The following is an 18,930-nucleotide window of genomic DNA, read 5'->3' on the forward strand; positions in this document are numbered from 1 at the left end:
TATTTAACATGTAATTTGATCCAAATTTGTAAAAAAAACTGTGATTGTGTAGTTTTTAGGTTTTTTTTGTCGCAGAAATAACTACTTACGTAGAACCTTGTTTTAAATTTTCAATCCTCAGCTATAATAATTAAATGTATTATATATTTTTAACAACTAAATAATTTGTTACTTTTTATTTAAATACGTTTTGTCAAAATTTGAGGACAGGTAACCGGTTATATAAAAAAAGGGCTCCTATGAATTTTCAATATTTTCCGACTGCTATAATATATTAACTTATGAGGAACGTTTTATTAAATTTTCAAGCTTTTGAACCCAATGAATAATATTTTATTGACATTTATAGAATAAAAAAATTGATAATTTCAAATGTCAATAAATAACTTGAACATTTTGGAACATTTTGAAACTGTTATCAAGTGAAAGAATTGATAAAATAAACTTATGGTACAAATTTCAAGTTTATACAGTAATTCATTTTTGAATAACAACAAAATCAGAATATCGGTACAAGAGAAATTAAGTAGACATCCAATGTTTTAAATCAAATGATCATAAAAATTTAATTTGACTTGGTGGGTCAAAAGTAAAAAAGCGTGTGGATAAACATTAAAAAATAACCAAAAAACGGGAATTTTTACGCTTACTCAGTTTTCGACAAAATCGATATTTTTATTTCATACTAATTCCAAAACGAATCATTGTAAATACTTGAAATTTTTACAAAATGTTTATATTAGCGTTATTTATTTACGATTAAATTATCAATTGATTATTTATTATTATGATGATTACAGGTATTTCATATTATTCCCTCGACGTGACATCGTTCAAGTTTATAACCTTTTTGAGGCCCCCCAAGGTGACTCACTCCGACGAATATTTAACCAATTGTTTATTGCGAATTATAATAAGTGCATGTTTTTGATTTTGCAGTTTGAGCCACATGATAAAACATTTGTGTACATAGTGTATAACTTCATAATATTATGTAGGTCAGCGTATACTATGAATTTTCAAATTTCTTATAATCTAATATATTCATGTAATATCTTAACGATTATATACATATATGTATATATATAATTTAACCTTAAAGATATATCAAAACATAAAATTTTCCCTTTTGACGTGTACACCCCTAAAAATCTTTCATTTACTACATAAAAAAAAAAATGACAAAAAGTATAGCTCATAATATAGTCCATTCATTAACATAAAAATATAAAATCATTCTCTAAGTTTATACCGAACACCAAGAAATGCATATAATATCTTAAAATATTATTATTTTAAAAATTTCAAGTGTTATAAATATGTGTTTACATAATTCAAACTTTTTGATATTATGTTTTTACAGTAAAAATTGCACTGCACACAAAAGTAGTAATAGGTAATAAATTATCCACTTTTATTTTAACTTTGAAAAATACACAATTTTTGTTAACTTTTTTTAAGGTCTATTTTGTTAATTTAATTTAGTATTGGTACACAATTTTAAATTTATTTAAGATCTATAATGTTTTGTAAATTTTTATTATTAAAAATATTTTAGTTTCATTATATTGTACTTGATTTACCTGGATGAAATACATGCTAATGTCTTTTTGTGTTGATTTGTTATTGTGATCAATAGATTATGATAATTTTATTTAAGAATTGAATTACTTTTTATAGATAAAATAGTTGAAAACAATTTTTTTACTAGTATTATGGAAATAGTATTTAGCTAATTTGATTTGTATGTAATATTTTTGTTTCAAATTCTCAATTGTGCAATACGTATTCCTAATCTATAATTATATTAATTTTGCTCACTAATAATTAATTATATTTCACAAGTAAAATTTTACATCTATTTAATTAAAAGTGTATTTAATAATTAAAAAAAAAAAAAAAAACAATACATTAAACTATAATATCTTAATTTTTCTATCAAAACTTAAAAAAAATTATATAATTATAATAATTTTTTCAAATACTTTTGACAATATTGGGAGTAGACTAATAGGTCTATATGATGACGGAAGGTCAGGTGGTTTTTTTGGTTTGAGAATGAGTATGATAGAGGAGTACGCTTCCATAGAATAGGGAAGTAGGATAGTCGGAGCATTGAGTTGAATATATAGGTTATTAGAACGATAACTTTTTGCAGAAGCTAAACTTTTTCTGAAGTTATTAAATCGTAACCAGGAGACTTTTTTCATGGGAGTACTAAACTTCAGTAGGAGAGGTATGTTTTGGCGCGAGGGACATTTGTAATGGTGAGTTGAGAAATTGTTCAACTATGTTAATTTTTTCTGGAAGGAGAATGCTATTATGAGAATGAAAGGTTTCAGCGAGGTGGTTTGCAAATATGCTAGCTTTGTCCTCGTAAGAGTGTACCCAATTACCATTAGTGTTTTCAGTTTTGCAGTATAGCTAGAGGATTACGTAAGCGAAGAAGGTTTTTGGTAGGACATATTGATGTGATAGTTTCCATTTATAGTTTTTGAGTTGTTTAATAAACTATACATTGAAATAACTAATATTTGGTTATTAGAGTATATTTGTGTAACATTTTCGTTCAGTTGAATTATTAATATTCTGAAACATAGAAGTTATAATTTTTTTTATAGAATGATATTACATATATTTAAACAATTTGGTATGATCTTTTAGTAGGTAGTTTATTTATTGTCATTACTTTTTCAAGTAATATTTTTTTATGGCATAGTTCGCACCAATAATGGAAGCATTTAATGTACACGAGATATCATTTTTATTTAAACTTGAAATTTATGAAATAAATATTCCAGATTTAATTACGTTTTCAAATATTGAATCAATAATCTGATAACATCATTGATTATATTATAAAAATGTGATTTCGAAAATGATAAATGTTTAAAACCTGCAGTAATGGTCCAACAGAAAAAGAAAAGATTATGTTCAATGAATTCATTGTTGGTTTTAGTAGTACACTTCTCTTCATCAATATATTTCTGTTTGTTTAATATTTCTTTGTTATACTCAAATGAAAAAGCTTTATTAAATTCTTCAATGGTTGATTGATATTCCTGTATATAAATGAAATGTTATACTACACAATTCCTATTTTAAAGAACTTATTTTATTATTAATCTTAAGTTTCTGTTAATTAAATCCAGTTCTGTTTTCTAGGATTTATAATATTTTATTTACTAGATTGACAACATTAATATTTTTATTTATTACCTAATCAACACTCAACAGTCGACATAATTGGATAGTTTACTTTTAAACATTAATTAAATATACAATAATAAATCAATTAAAGATAGTTAAATTATATCATTTTGATATATGATAAATTATAAAGAAGTAATTAAGTGTATAAGGATTTACTATAAATTCAATACAGTATTCTTGTTGTGATTTACTTACATTGAATAAATTTAAATTACTTTATTTCTATATTTAAAAAGCAATTAATTATCTTAATTAATTGCAATTTAAACATAATAACATTACCTTTAAAACATGTAAATTTCCCAGTTTTGATTTTAAATATTGATAGATATTGCTATGTATAAAATTACTGTTTGAATGATCAACCAATTTGGATACTAAACCAATTCTAATTTTTGGATTGAATAGTTTGGCCTCTTTTTAAACAAAAAATTTATAAAATATTGTTAAATCAAAATCTATGGCAATATGGCATAATAGTGTAAATACCAGTAATAATATTGTTTAATATTATATCAAAACTTTATAGTATTAATTTTTGGATAAATATTTCTTGTTGGATATATTTTTGGCTTTTCATCAAAGAAATTGTGATCAATTTCTGGTACATTTTCTTTGTACAAAATATTATACATGATGCAATCCCAATGATGTCTATGAGCATAAATCACGTTTTCATTTGATTCCATTACACTATGATAATACGTATTTTTTAATAAAATGAAGTGATCCATTGAACTGAATACATATTTAAAACAAAGTTTTAAACTTCCTTAGTTAATTAAAGCCCTTGCAAACTCAATCAATTTTTCATCAAAAATATCATAATTGACTAACAAAAATGAAAGTGCTTCAAATGGTTTGATTTAAAAAATGTAAAGATTTTTGATTTGAGAATTTTACTTTGCATTGGTCGGATCATAGTAGGTATATTCAATATTGTTAATAGTTTTTAATATATTTTATGTAAATAATTAAAAATGGTTATTTCTGTCAAGAATTTGGTAAAATTGAAAAAGTGCTGTGACTAATGCAAAAAAATCTTGTCCATGTATTTGGAAGTGCATACATTTTTGTCAGGCATACATCTACTTAACGTTCATTTAGGTTTCAATCTTTAGATCTAATGACTAAATTACATGTGCATGCATATTGTGTTTACTGTTTAGCGTGATATGTATAATGTGGGTGATAGACAAGGGTTGGGGAGTATACACACTAATGATTACCTATTTACTATCGTGCACATATTAAGACCGCAAGGAACAAACAATTCTTAAAAGTGACATGTTTGCATGGACCTTAATAAGAGATTTTTAAAATGTTTTAGTGTATTTTAGAACGTTTTTTAACAGATCTTTTACTAAAAGATAATCTAATTTGAGTAAGCATTTTTACCTTTTACATGGTCGTTGTAATGAATTTATAATTGGACATGGATCTCCCAGTAATGCTCTTAATGTCAACGTTGCACTGTCAGCTAAAATCTTCAAGTAGTACCCTCCCTAAATATATTTATCTAAAGAATTTTAATTTAAGGTATAGAAAATACACATACCTCAAGTATGGCAACAACTTTATCACAGCTAAGACTCATCAATTTTTGTGTAATGTGAGCATAACAGGCTGGAGTAACCATCATTTCACCCTAGCATAGTAGATTCAAATAGTATAGGTCCTATACTATAGGACATAGGCATTAAATGTATAGCATTTGTTCATATTATTACATAATGTTAACTTCTTGACTAGGAAGCAGTCAGCATAAATATAAAATAAAAATATAACAAATTGAACAACAACTATTTCATTACTAATAACATTTATTTAACAAGACAAATAGCGTCAGAACTTCAGCAGACGGATCAGGTGCTCCTCCACAGTCCTCTTCCTCAACTTGATCGGTTTCTGATTCTTCATCTAGCTTTGCCTTGTCTTCCCCGTCATGCTCCACGCCATCTTCTGTTTCCCCTTCATTGAACAACTTCCATGACTTCAATTGCACTACATGTGCAGTAGTGGCAAATCTACTTTTTTTTCACTATCCAGCTCAACCACACGATAGACGTCACCAGGCAATCTCTCTGTTACAACCAGTGGACTTCGGTATCGGTCTTGTAACTTAGTAGACTCGCCTGTTGCATTTGGACAACGCTTCATCACCACAATCTCACCATCAGAATAGTGGGTGTTGTCGTGGCGATGCTTATCAAAAGCAGCCTTAGTCTTCCTTTTTGAACTTTCCATTTGTTGTCGAGCTTCGTCCCACAAATCTTTAGGCATAGTCCAGTTATCTGAAGTAGTAGTCAACTGTCTAAGGACTCCCAACCGGAACCTCGGTCTATAACCATGTAATAACTCAAATGGAGTTTTAAGAGTCACTTTGCTTTCGCTGTTATTCATATATCGTTCGACTTCAGGAAGGCTTTCGTCCCACTCATTTGGAGCATCGTTCTTGGTCATCAGTGCTGCCATAACAACGCTGTGGGCCCTCTCAACCTGGCTATTAGCTCGTGGGTGGCGGGATGACGTCAACACCAACTGTATACCTTGCTCCAAACAAAACCTCTCGAACGCTTTAGACGTGTAACATGTTCCACGATCCGAGATGAAACGTCTCGGCAGCCCATAACAGTTCACAAACTGCTCCACACACTTCAGCAACGCATCTGCACTCGTGGTCTCTACGGCATATAATTTGACAAATTTAGTAAAATTGTGTATCAAAACTAAAATATACCGTTTTCCTGTCCTAGTGGTCACAAAGGGCCCCACATGATCCATATGAACGGTCTCAAAGGGTCGTCGTCCGGTGGGTATAAGGTGTAGCAACCCAGGTCTCTTGCCCCTAGGATTCTTCATCAACAAACATTCAAAGCACATATACACATGCTGCTTGACGTAACGCTTCATGCCAGCAAACCAAAAATCTTGCAACAGGTTACTCATGGTACGGTCTACCGCAGGGTGCCCGCTCAGATCATGAGTGGTCACCACCAAACTCTTCCGCATGGATTTAGGCATGACAAACAGACTACGTCCTTTGTACTTCTTATATAGAAGTCCATTTACCACCGCATACTGCTCATCCGCAGCTCCAGGCAACACACTGACAGCCTTAATCTGTTTAGCAATCTCTGGATAAACCGCCTGACTCATCAGAACCCGTTCACGTTCAGTCATTAACATACACACATCGTATCGCTCCGCCAACAAGGCATCCAAGTCTATACTTCTTCTTCCGCGACAGGAGCTCGAGAAAGAGCGTCCGCGTGCGCCATTTTGGTCCCTGGACGATACTTGATTTCATAATCAAATTCCTGTAAAGAATCATGCCAGCGAGCAATTTGATCATTTGAACTTTTATAATGATTTAAGTACGTCAACGCTTGACAATCCGTATAAACTGTAAATTTAATACCCAACAGGAACTGTCGAAACTTGTTCACAGACCATACTAAACTCAATAACTCGAGCTTACTCGAGTGATACCTGGTCTCTGAATCGCTAGTCTTGCGACTCGCATAATAAATCACATGTAGGGGTTCACCGGAATCTTGTGACTGCATCAGTATGGCACCCAATCCAGACGAACTCGCGTCCGTGTGTAATTCCGTCACAACCGCATCAGGTCGGAACATGACCAGCACAGGCTCGCGCACAAGACATTCTTGGAGCTTCCGGAACGCAACTTCTTGCTCTTCTGCCCAATCAAACTCTTTACCTTTTTTCGTTAGACGGGTAAGGGGTTCCGCGACAACAGCAAAACCCGGAATGAAACGACGAAAAACACTGACAAGTCCCAAGAACCGCCTTACCGAATGAACGTCCGCTGGAACCGGGTATTCGGCAATCGCTAGAGTCTTCGCGCGTCCAGGACGTATCTCACCTCCACCTACTATAAATCCGAGGGACTCAACGCTTTTTGTTCCAAATTGACACTTCGTCGGTTTTAGCGTCAATTTCGCTTGCTTCAGTTGATCCAACACCAGTTCGAGCTTCTCCATCAACTCCGGCCAGTCTCGGCCATCTATTACCATGCCATCCAAATAACTGCGTACGGTTTTACCTCGAAGCGGCCCAAGCACCCGCTGCATCAACTTGGTAAACTCCGCCACGGCGCCAGACAACCCAAAAGGCATCCGCGTGAATTGCCCTGTAGTGTCCGCCGTTATGAACGCTGTCTTCTCCGCTGCTTCGGCCGTCAACGGGATCTGTAAATATCCACTAGCCAAATCCAGTTGAACAAAGAGACGTCCAGCCGCCAAGGACTCCAGTTGCTCCAACATATCAGGTAATGGATAGTGTTGGCGAACAGTTTGTTTATTTAGTCTACGGTAATCCACACACAATCGATTCTTGCCCGGCTGCTTTACAAGCAGTACCGGACTTGCGTATGGAGAAACCGTCTCTACCACGACGCCGTGGTCTTTCCAATCACTTACAATCCTTGAGATCTCTTCTCGGTCAGTCTGGGTTGTTTTATAAGGTCTACATACCACAGGTCGACTGTTCGGCACTTCATGTATATCTACTGTCATGAGCGACGTACAACCGAGCTCGCTCAAGTTCTTCGCGAAGCAATTGCGATACTTGTTGAATAGGCTCATCAGGCCTTCGCGTTCACTGGACGTCAGCCCAGGATCAACATAACCAAAATCCGCGACGTCCAACGGCTCGACCGCCGGCGATCTGTCCACTTCCACAGTGTACTCACAGTATTTTCGGTTCGACCATCCCATGGCTCAGCCCGATAGATGTACAACTGACCACCGACCTTATGATATGCTATTTCAGGTGAATCCAACCAAATACGTCCAACAATGATATCGGGAACTTGCACGACGTCGCTCACAACTAGCATCTCCACAGCTCCAGGACATACACCATCCACGGCTACCTCCGCTTGCGTTAGCCCTACAGCCCTAACGGAAGGTACCGTCGTACTACCCAGACCATATAATGGTTTGTCCATAGGCCGGATGGATAGTCCGCACATCACCGCGACGCTAGCTTTAATCAATACATGGTGGCAACCAGTATCCAGCAAAACGTCTACTTCACGTCCGTTGATCCACCCAATCCGACGATAAGGATGCGAGCCAACTTCTCGGGTAGCCACAGCAACACTAGTCTGTTCGTGCTCAGGGCAATTCGGCCTTATGTGCCCCTCAACGCCGCAACCATAGCATACAGCATTTCGCTTGCCCGGACAATCCCGTGATAAGTGACCCGTTTTTTTGCAATTCCAACAGCTCGCCATCGCGACCCAGGGCGCAGCTTCATCAGGTACTTTGTCCGTAGAAGGCTTCGCGCGTGCCCATGCGGGTCCACCTGACTTCGACGTCTTCACTTCGGTTTTCTTTATGAAGGGTTTCGTCACCTTAGGTTTCGAGTCACGCGCATGTATATCACTCATCCTCGACCATTCCAATAGGTCGCCAAGTAAGTCTTCTTCAGTCGTATGGTGGCGTCCTAGGGCGTACAGTGCCATGTCCCGCGAGTATAACCCCTTTAATACATGATCTCTGGTCTCGATAAACGGAAGGGCCAAGTCCCCACAAAGACGTACTTTAGGTTGGAAATAATCCATGACGTGTTCATCTCTTTTCTGGGTACGCGCTTTCAACAAATAATACCGGTCAGACGTATGTAACGAGCGTATAAACGTCATACGGAATCGGGTTTGGAAGTCCGACCAATTACTGAAATTTTTACCGACGAACCAATCTCGTGCTGCACCGTTCAGATTAGCTCGAACAAACTGTAGTCTGTACCTGATCGGCTACCCATTTGCCGATGCGATACCGTTTACGTCATCCAACCAGTTTTCAGCTTGGTGAGAAGACTCTCGACCAGTAAATTGATGGATAGTTTTATTTAAATCAGGTACTACCCGAAACTCCATCACATCGGACTGGACTGGTACACTTGACACTTCACTCGGTTCACCCGACGAAATATTCGACCGAGCGGACATCACTCAAACTTGCTCACTTAGCTTAGTCACAAGCACGAACAACTCGTTGTACGACGGTGCGTTTATCGACTTCGGTTCGGTCGGCGGAGTAACGTTTTCTTTCGACATCGTGACCGCAACTCTAACGCACACCGACGATACGAATCACAATTCTCAACAATAACAAACAACGATTCTCATTTTATCAACAACAACTTATCAATTTGATAACAGGATCACGAGATACCGCTACAACGGTTAGGGCTAATACAAACCGCGGTATCCGCACGACTAACAAGTTGACCAACCTCACCGCTTCGCACCAACACTTCCACTTTCGAGGTTAGGTCGTGAAACTCCGTTACCGATCGAAATTTTCAAATTTACGAATTTGAACAGGAGTTAATATTCCGACTTTTACTATACCGACAATCCGACGCGCACAATTTTCAGATCGAAATATTGAATCCACCACAACACTATCACGCACTAACGTCTCGGAAACCTCGTGGTCCGACGCACTACGTTCTTCGGAGTATATCCCACTTCTGAGAAATTTATGTTAACTTCTTGACTAGGAAGCAGTCAGCATAAATATAAAATAAAAAAATAACAAATTGAACAACAACTATTTCATTACCAATAACATTTATTTAACAAGACAAATAGCGGTACGGTACGTCCCCGTAAGCCAGCGCAGGAGACCACTTCTTCTCGAGTACAACTCGACTACTGGTAACTACTCTATTTTCCCAGACAACGCAGCCACTCGCGCCAGCACGCCCTCTGGTAGAGTTATCAATAATAAATGAAATACATAAACACAAATAAAATAAGTACTAAGGTACCTACTTACTTTAGGATCTCCAATAGCTGAATCATATCCACTTGAAACAATTATAAGATCTGGAGAAAACTTTATAATAAATTAAAATACATTATTATTTAGCTAAATTGGTAGGTACCTATCTATAATTAGTATTTGTTATTATGGTTGGTAGTTTTTTTCACTACAATTGATTATCTCAGTTGCTAAAGGAATTAACAAGTAATGAATTATAGCCATATAATCTTCATTTTTCATTCCAGTGTCATTTTGTGGAACATTCACATTGAAACCAGAACCACTACCATTGCCTACATGATCAAAATCACTTTCTCTTAAATTTGGCCAAAATTGTCCATGTTCATAACGATGAATAGAAAAATAAAACACTCTGATTGAACAATTTTTTTTTTTACACTCTTTAGTCATATCGTAATTAAATTAACTGTATATAAAATATATACCTTGGGTCTTCATAAAACATCTGTTGAGTAGCCTGGCCATGGTGAATATCCCAGTCGACAATAAGAATTTTTTGGACATGGGTTTTATCCAATAAATATTGAGCAGCTACTGCAACGTTATTGTCGTTATTTATAAAACAATAACCGCTGTATTCAGAGTCCATGGTATGGTGTCCAGAAGGTCTAACAATGATTGAACTCAAATTTATTATACGCATGTTATAATTTTTTTTTTTTTTTTGATAAAAATGTGAATTTTAATGAACATATACCGAATAACGGTAATCTACAACTGCTTTGACTAATTCAATTGAACTACCTGCTGCAAGGAGAGATTGCTTGTAATTCGACTATAAACATATAAAACAATATAAATATCTATAGGCAGTATAGTATAATACATTTATTTTATAACTTAAATAGATATTTTAGATTAAATTATGTTTTTGTAGCTTTGAAATGCATATATTTACAACAAATTCTATTTAATTCAAACAATTATTTGATAGAAAAATAATATTTAAATATTAAAAGATACCTAATATGTTTATATTTATAATTATATTAACTTTATAAATGTCGATACTGCTCAATCAATTTGAAAAAGATAAATACTTGACATGGCTTTCTTTTTTAAAATGTAATGACAGTTTGTGTTACACACACATAATTGAAAAACATATATTTATTTATTTATCTTTATTTTAGTTTATTATGTTTATGACATTCACATTTATTTTTTATTTTTGTTTGAAACGCTTCAGCCTATACACGGCAAACATAAATTTGTAGCTTACCGATTTTTATGTTAGGTATTAAGGACTTTGTTGTTATTTAATATATTATAGAAAATAACTATGATTGTCTTTTCAACTTTTAAGTGTATTATTTCATATTTGCATCAACATTTATAATGTTTACAAGTTCTATTTTTAAGCAACATACATTATGTAAATATATTGAGTCATATTTTGAGGACAATTGTTCCAGTTTTTCGTCATTGTAGTGCTCTGTACTTTCTAATAAATCAATATGTTTAGCCGTATGCTTTGCAAGTAATTCTTCTTTGGTGACTTGGCGTGATGATATTTTAACGCAACTATTGATCAATCCTGCTATGTACTGTGTACTGACGTCACGCTAAGACTACTAAATACGCATTTGCACGTAGGTGTACGTGTCCCTGGGGCATATGATTTCACCACCGATCACATTGTGTCCAACCTCGATAGCTGGTGCGAGTAGAATCTTAAAATATGAGAAGCTCATTGCCCGACATTATCGTGTTGGCAGGACATCATTTAGATACCTAATTAGGGCATCGGGTATTTTATTGAGATTACGCGTGTGTCACGAATAGTAGGATGTGAACCGAACGGCCGCATGAGCGTGGGATGCTACGGTATCCTATAGTGATACGGATACGCACGTACGCATTTGCACGATTAGACCATGGACACATACTTATCTTATCGATAGGAGCGGAAACCCGGAGAGTAGGACTATACAGGAGAGTCCCGAATAGACCAAAATCAGACGTGAGCCACCAGAGTCAGTGCAAGCACCTTCACGCCAGACACCATTATAAATTAATCGTTTGAACTTAGAATATTCCTAATTTAAATAATTTAGCTATTGCAGGTTTAATAGTTTGTACATATTTTTTAAGCACACGGCGTATATTAATTTTTAAATTGTATTTTTTTCACATAATATATTTTGTAATTACTTTAAGAATTTCAGTTTTTTTTTAACACACAATAAATATTGTTTTGCATATTTTTGAATTTTTGAGTGCATAAATATGTGCATATTTAACAATATTTTTTGCATAAAAATTCCAGGCCCTAGTTATTATATATAATGCTATAATATAAGAACACCTGTGCGCACGCATAATGTCTATGCAGTGTTCGTAGTCATTATCCCAGACAGCAAATTCCTAACAATAATATTTTAATAATGTTATTGTACGCGCCCAATATTAGGGAGTACGGGACTAATGTGTTGTGATACCCGAACTATAAGCTACCGTCTCTTGGTTAAATAAATATCCTATCGCTAATTGTCTATGTCTAATTACCCCTGATACTTGCTGGATAGGCAACTATATGTACATGACGACACCAAGGAACGGGAGAGTGCTATTTTGGGAAAGAGGATGGTACAGGTTAATTATGGGGAGGGGTCTCTGTGATCGGTTCGGTATGGTGCAATGATCACAGAGCTCACAACAAACTAGGGACAATACTTAAACTAAAACTTAAAATAATGAGGTCTTGAGGTGATTGGAGTGCAGTGACGGTGGTCTGGACGGCCTGGGTGGCCTCCCACACACCACGGTGAGTGCTGGCGGTCTTACGCGGGTGTGGACAGCACGACGCTCAGACGAAGATGGCCCACGCGTTGCTGAACTCGAGGAAGCTGAGGATCTTGTCAACCTGGGCGGCCTCCCACACACCACGGCGAGTGCTGGCGGTCTTACGCAACCGTGAAACAGCACGATGACCAGACGAAGATGTCGTAATCGACGAGTATGCGATGTATAGGATTACGTACTAACCTTCAGTAGGAGTCGACGTAGTGACATTCACATACGATAAATTGGGTGATGAATAAAATAACAACAAAAAAAACACCCATGATTTTACGCCTGAATGGCGAGACAAGTATAATGAACTTCGTGTCGCATTGACAACGAATGAAAATAAGAAATATAACAATGTAACAATAATAATTGATGTGATGATTGCGCTCAATGCGACTTACAATAAAAAAGAGCTCAACATAACTCTAAACGACAAAAACAACGCTACAGTAGCGGAATAGCAACGAACACATAGACATACGGAAAAAAAAACACGTAGACACGGTGACGCCAATAATACATAATAATAATAATAATAAGGGCGTTGGCCGCAAAAACAATAATAAAAAAAAAATGATTAATAAGAGATAATAATATGAAAATGATAATGAACATATTATTATGCGGGAAAGACCGACCAATAATTGTTCGGTAGAAAATACAAAGAGACTATAGATATAAATCAACATTATAATAATAATTAAATAATTTAAACAAAAAGGACTGAGTGGTGTGAAGGGGAAACGGGAGACGAGATTAGGAAAGTTGCCGTCACGCGACAATTAGACAACAGCAATATAACTTGTTTGGCGCGAACAGTTATAATTTAGTTATATTAATAACATTTAAATTGAAATGTTTTTATAATATATTTTTAATGTTATCAAGTTAATGTTAAATTGAAAATATTATGTTAATGTTTTGATTTAGTTACTTTTATAATATTTTTAATTGAAGTCCATTAGAATTTTATGAGAATGTTAATATTATAACTTAAAGTAATATTTTTGTTAATATATTTTTTTTAAATTTTAAGTTGGTTGAATTTTTAATATTCAAATTTGAATTTATTGCAAAGATTTTAAAAATATTCAATAAAAAATTATATAATAATTTAATAAAATTATGCGATTTATTTCTGAACCATTTCCGATTATTATTTTGTATTGATCAAATTTTTTCAAGACATATTTATGCATCAACTATTGTATTGTAAACTCAACATTGATTAATTTAGAGCTGTATAGCCGTTAGGTATAATGAAAAAAACAATTTTATAAAATTTGAATATTTTTTAAAAATTTTTTTTATTATTGTTTATATATTATTTTCTTCAAAACACCGTTTAAATGTTAATGTAATTTCTGTAAATAAAAATGTATAGCATTATTGTTAAAAAAAAATTTTAATAATTTATTACTTAATAATAATAATTTTGATTTCATCATGGTGTTTAGAAGGAAATAATACGAAGTTCGTATTGTTAGTATTACGAACAATATTAAAAAAAAAGCGGGTAAGTCGTGGATGTCGCTCTGCTGTACAGTAGGTTACTGTAATGGATGGGATTAAATTTAAATGCAATGATAGGTATCATTGTATACGAAAAACGATTCTGAACGGAGATGATTAATTGTCAGTCTAGGATATATTATATTTAAATATTGTCATATATTCTATTTTGAAACAAATATTTTATTTTTCAATTAAGATGCATTTTGCATAAGGCACGGTTAATCAATTAGTATAGTTATCATATAGTTATCATAATTTATAATACCTTATATTATCATAGATAATAGATATATACGAATACCTGGTTTGAGGATAAATCGTTATCATTACGCGATTTCATAAAAATTTAAAACTCAAACGCTCAAAACATTTTTCCTATAATGACGCTTCAAATTTTCTCTATAGCTATTTGAAGCAAAACTTATGGAAAACTTGGTGTTAAATTGTATAACCTTAGATATAAATACAAACAATATTATGAATTTTGAACTACAAAATAATTTGCAAATATTCATGGTTTTGACGAATTTTTGTCAATATTTGAAATTCAAATGTTAATAAAAATTTAATTTGAATTTCCGGTGGACATTTTTTTTGTGATAAAGATTGAGAAACTTGTAAGGAGCCTTGTATTAAATTTTCAAATCTTAGGTATAAAAGGAAAATTTTTTATGAATTTCTAGAATAAAATAATTTACGAATTTTCCTGATTTTTACGTATGTTGTCAAAATTAAAATTTGAATGCATGTAAACAAAAAAATGTAGCTATATATTTCTTTTATTTTTCAACTGCTATTGCAAAACTATATTATGAGCCTTGTATTAAATTCTCAAATCTTAGAATTAAAAAGAAAAACTTTTATGAATTTCGATCTAAGGTGATTTGAACATTGCCGTAATTTTTATGTATTTAGTGAAAATTTGAACTGTAAATGCTTATAAAAAAAATTTGTGACTATATATTTCTTTTATTTTTCAAATGCTATTGTAAAACTATTTTAGGAGCCTTGTATTAAATTTTCAAATCTTAGGTATAAAAGGAAAATTTGTTATGAATTTCTAGGATAAAATAATTTACGAATTTTTGTGATTTTTAGGTATGTTGTCAAAATTAAAATTTGAATACATGTAAAAAAAAAATTGTGGCTATACATTTATTTTATTTTTCATCTGCTATTGTAAAAATATATTATGAGCCTTGTATTAAATTCTCAAATCTTAGAATTAAAAAGAAAAACTTTTATGAATTTCGATCTAAGATAATTTGAAAATTGCCGTAATTTTTACATATTAAGTCAATATTTGAATTTAAAAAAAAATTGTGCCTATGTATTCTTATAATTTTTTAATCACTATAATAATAACTTATGAGGAACTTTTTATTCAATTTTCAAGTATTTTGATAGGGCCAAAAAAATTTTATCGACACTTAAAAAAAAATTTTCAGACAAATTGAAAATTTCAGTCGTCTATAAATATCTCAAAAAAAGTCAAAATATTTTGAAGATTAAATCATGTAAAGAAAATTCCAATCCTAATAACTGGTAAAATTTTCAAGTATCTAGGACTTATACTTTTTGAATAATAACAAATATTTAAAATCGTTTCAGGATAAATCGTTATCGTTACACTATTTTGTAAAAATTTAAAATTTAAACGCAGTTAAAATTTGTCCTATAATGATGCTTCGAGTTGTCTCTATAACTACTTTAAAGGAAAACTTATGGAAAACTTAGTGTTGTATTTTTAATCCTTAATTATAAACGCAAAAAATTTTATGATTTTTCAACTTCAAAATTACTTGCAAATTTTCGCGTTTTCGACAGATTTCGTAACATTTTGAACTATAAACGCTTATTAAAAAAAATCGTGACTTACGATTTTTAATTTTTTTTAGCTACAATAAGAAGAACTCATAAGGAACCTTGTATTAAATTTTCAAGTTTTTTTGGTCGTCAAACATTTTTTTACCGACACTTAAAAAAAAATTCTCAAAAAAGTCGAAAATTTCAGTGGTCTATAAATAACTAAAAAAAAGTCAAAAATGTTTGAAAATTAAACTGTATATAGATAGCTCTACTATAAACATTTGGTGAAAATTTCAAGTATTTATAGTGATTATTTTTTGAATTACTACTATATAAAAAAATCGATTTGGTCGAAAACTGATTTTGCGTAAAAATTCCCGTTTTTCTGTCATTTTTTTTTTGTTTTTCTCGATTTTTTTGAAAACTGTTGGAAAATGTTTACTTTTAACCTCTATAATGTACCAAGGATCTTCACTTTTACATCGGAAACCACCCCCAAAGTTTGAAATTGAAGCATTATTTCGACTAGTTATGCTGTACACGGACACACACAAAAAAAAAAAAAAAACACACATCATTGTAAAATCAATACATTCTTCACTTCGTTCAGAATCTGAAAAAAATTCAAATTTAATGAGATTTAAAAAAAAAAATTATACCTATACCTCTAATTAAGCCAATTTTAAAATTACAACACAAATTAATTAATCTGAAAATTATATTTAAAATAAGGGTTGCCATTTAAAAAAAATGTGTTAAAATGAAATTTTAAGTCATAGGAATTTATGATCGATCAGTCTAGCTAGTTTAATGTCCCGCAAACTGCAGAATCGAAAATTATATTTATAATAAGTGATAAAGAACCCAACTGTCTCTTGGGATACACGGTGTTGAGGCCAGAGCGTATGTAACACTTACGTAAATTAATATATCGGGCACGGAGAATAGCTGGTCGCACACATCCATGCACACAGCATATTATTTGTTTATATTTAAATTATAATATTGTTTTTACATTTCGTTATCATTGTATTTAATTGTTTTGTGAGTTATATAATATGTAAAATGTAAAACCGGTCACCGACGGCTCACCGCTCTATGCGCGGAAAATTATCACGGCCGCCGTCATATTGTCTCGTACCGTACGTTGTTCCGACACCATTACATCGCGTACTTAATAATATTATTTTATAAAGTTTTTATTCGAAGGTTGTTTACCATCATTGTTTTTTATATATAAAATTGTCGCGCCAGAAGGGCCTTACACTATAAGTATTGTTTTTTCTTGGTGCTAATTGCTAAAGACATCTTATATTTATATTATTTTACTATTGTAAGCCATAAAAGGCCAGAAGGGCCAAAATATTATATATTTATTTGTCAACCATAAGGGCTGCACATTTATAATTGTATATTTATCTTGCTTAGCCATAAAGGCTTGATTTATTATTATTATTATTTCCATTGTGCCATATATACTTACTATCACGAATTAAAATATACTGGATACCCAACGACCTATATGAACTGCTATTTTTCTTGGACCCAAACTGACTTGCCAAAACAGCTGTTGCAAACTACACCTAGCGCTTGTTATCATATTAGTAGCAACTTTTACAAAATAATTTACCGCCAAATTTCTAAATATTTGGAATTAAATAAACAACCATGACAAATTATATTCGTCAATTCGTCATGTTAATTACTATCATTGGACATTGTTTATAACCAAGAATTAAAATAGACGTACATCTTAATTCATGTTTATAACTTAAATAGATTTCCCATTTTTCATTTAAATACATCAACTGTCGGTAGTGAAGCTGATTTACTAAATAATAAAACAAGAGGATACCTAACTCACCCAGATCGAAATTTATACTTAATACTCAAACATCTAGAAACATGTTTTTCAAAACATGCCACTTCTTGTGATGTGTTTGAAGATACATATAATGAGTTTTTTAGTTTAAATATTGGTTTAAAGTTTCCTTGTTTTGAACATCAAGCTGATATATTGACTAATATTTTTTCGTATTATATTACTATGAGAATGAGGCAGTATTCTTATTTGGTGAATCAAAACTCAAAAAAACTAAGTAAAACAAAAAAAAAAATTATCTAAATTAGTTAAAACATGATTTGTTGACTAATTTAATTTAAGGTTTGAACTGTATATGTATTGTAATTACAGGGTGATTGATTAAGCGTAAAACACTCATTATCTTAATCAATCACCCTGTATAAGTATTTCATGCAATTTGTATTAAGTAACTATATTAATAAATTTGTAAAATTATTTGTATTATGTAATAAAAAAAGATGTAAATAATATTCATTAAATAATTAAATGTGCATTTTTCTTTTACTACCTATTAATACTTACCTTTCACTTAACACTTTATCAATCCATTTTGTCATAGTAGAATATTTAGAATGGTCAATGGTGCCTATTAATTGTTAATAATATTGCAGATTACAGTAATAAGAAAATGCATGAATGTTTTAAATTAATCGTTCAAAAAAATCATAATATTATTTGTTATTTATGCATAATATTTTAAATTTTAAATAGTCAATCCATTAGTAAACATTTAATTCCCTTGGAGCGCTAGTGCACCTTTGCACATTGAAAGTCAGTTTAGGAGCGCCTTATCATGTATCGTTGGGTATCCAGTATATTTTAATTCGTGCTTACTATATTCTGTCGTGCCACAAGGGCCGTGCATTATTTATATTTGTATTAATTTATTACTTTTACACGAGCATCAGTTCA

At 32.3% G+C, this 18,930-nt stretch overlaps 1 pseudogene; it reads right to left on the reverse strand.

The window, feature by feature from the left end:
• Nucleotides 1-2,432: 2,432 nt before the first annotated feature.
• LOC149054268 (protein deacetylase HDAC6-like) lies at nt 2,433-18,575 on the reverse strand (annotated as a pseudogene).
• Nucleotides 18,576-18,930: the final 355 nt, after the last annotated feature.

The sequence above is a fragment of the Diuraphis noxia genome, unplaced genomic scaffold (assembly GCF_037042655.1).
Source record: "Diuraphis noxia isolate RWA-SAM2 unplaced genomic scaffold, SU_Dnox_SAM2 contig0009, whole genome shotgun sequence".
Lineage (NCBI taxonomy): Eukaryota > Metazoa > Arthropoda > Insecta > Hemiptera > Aphididae > Diuraphis > Diuraphis noxia.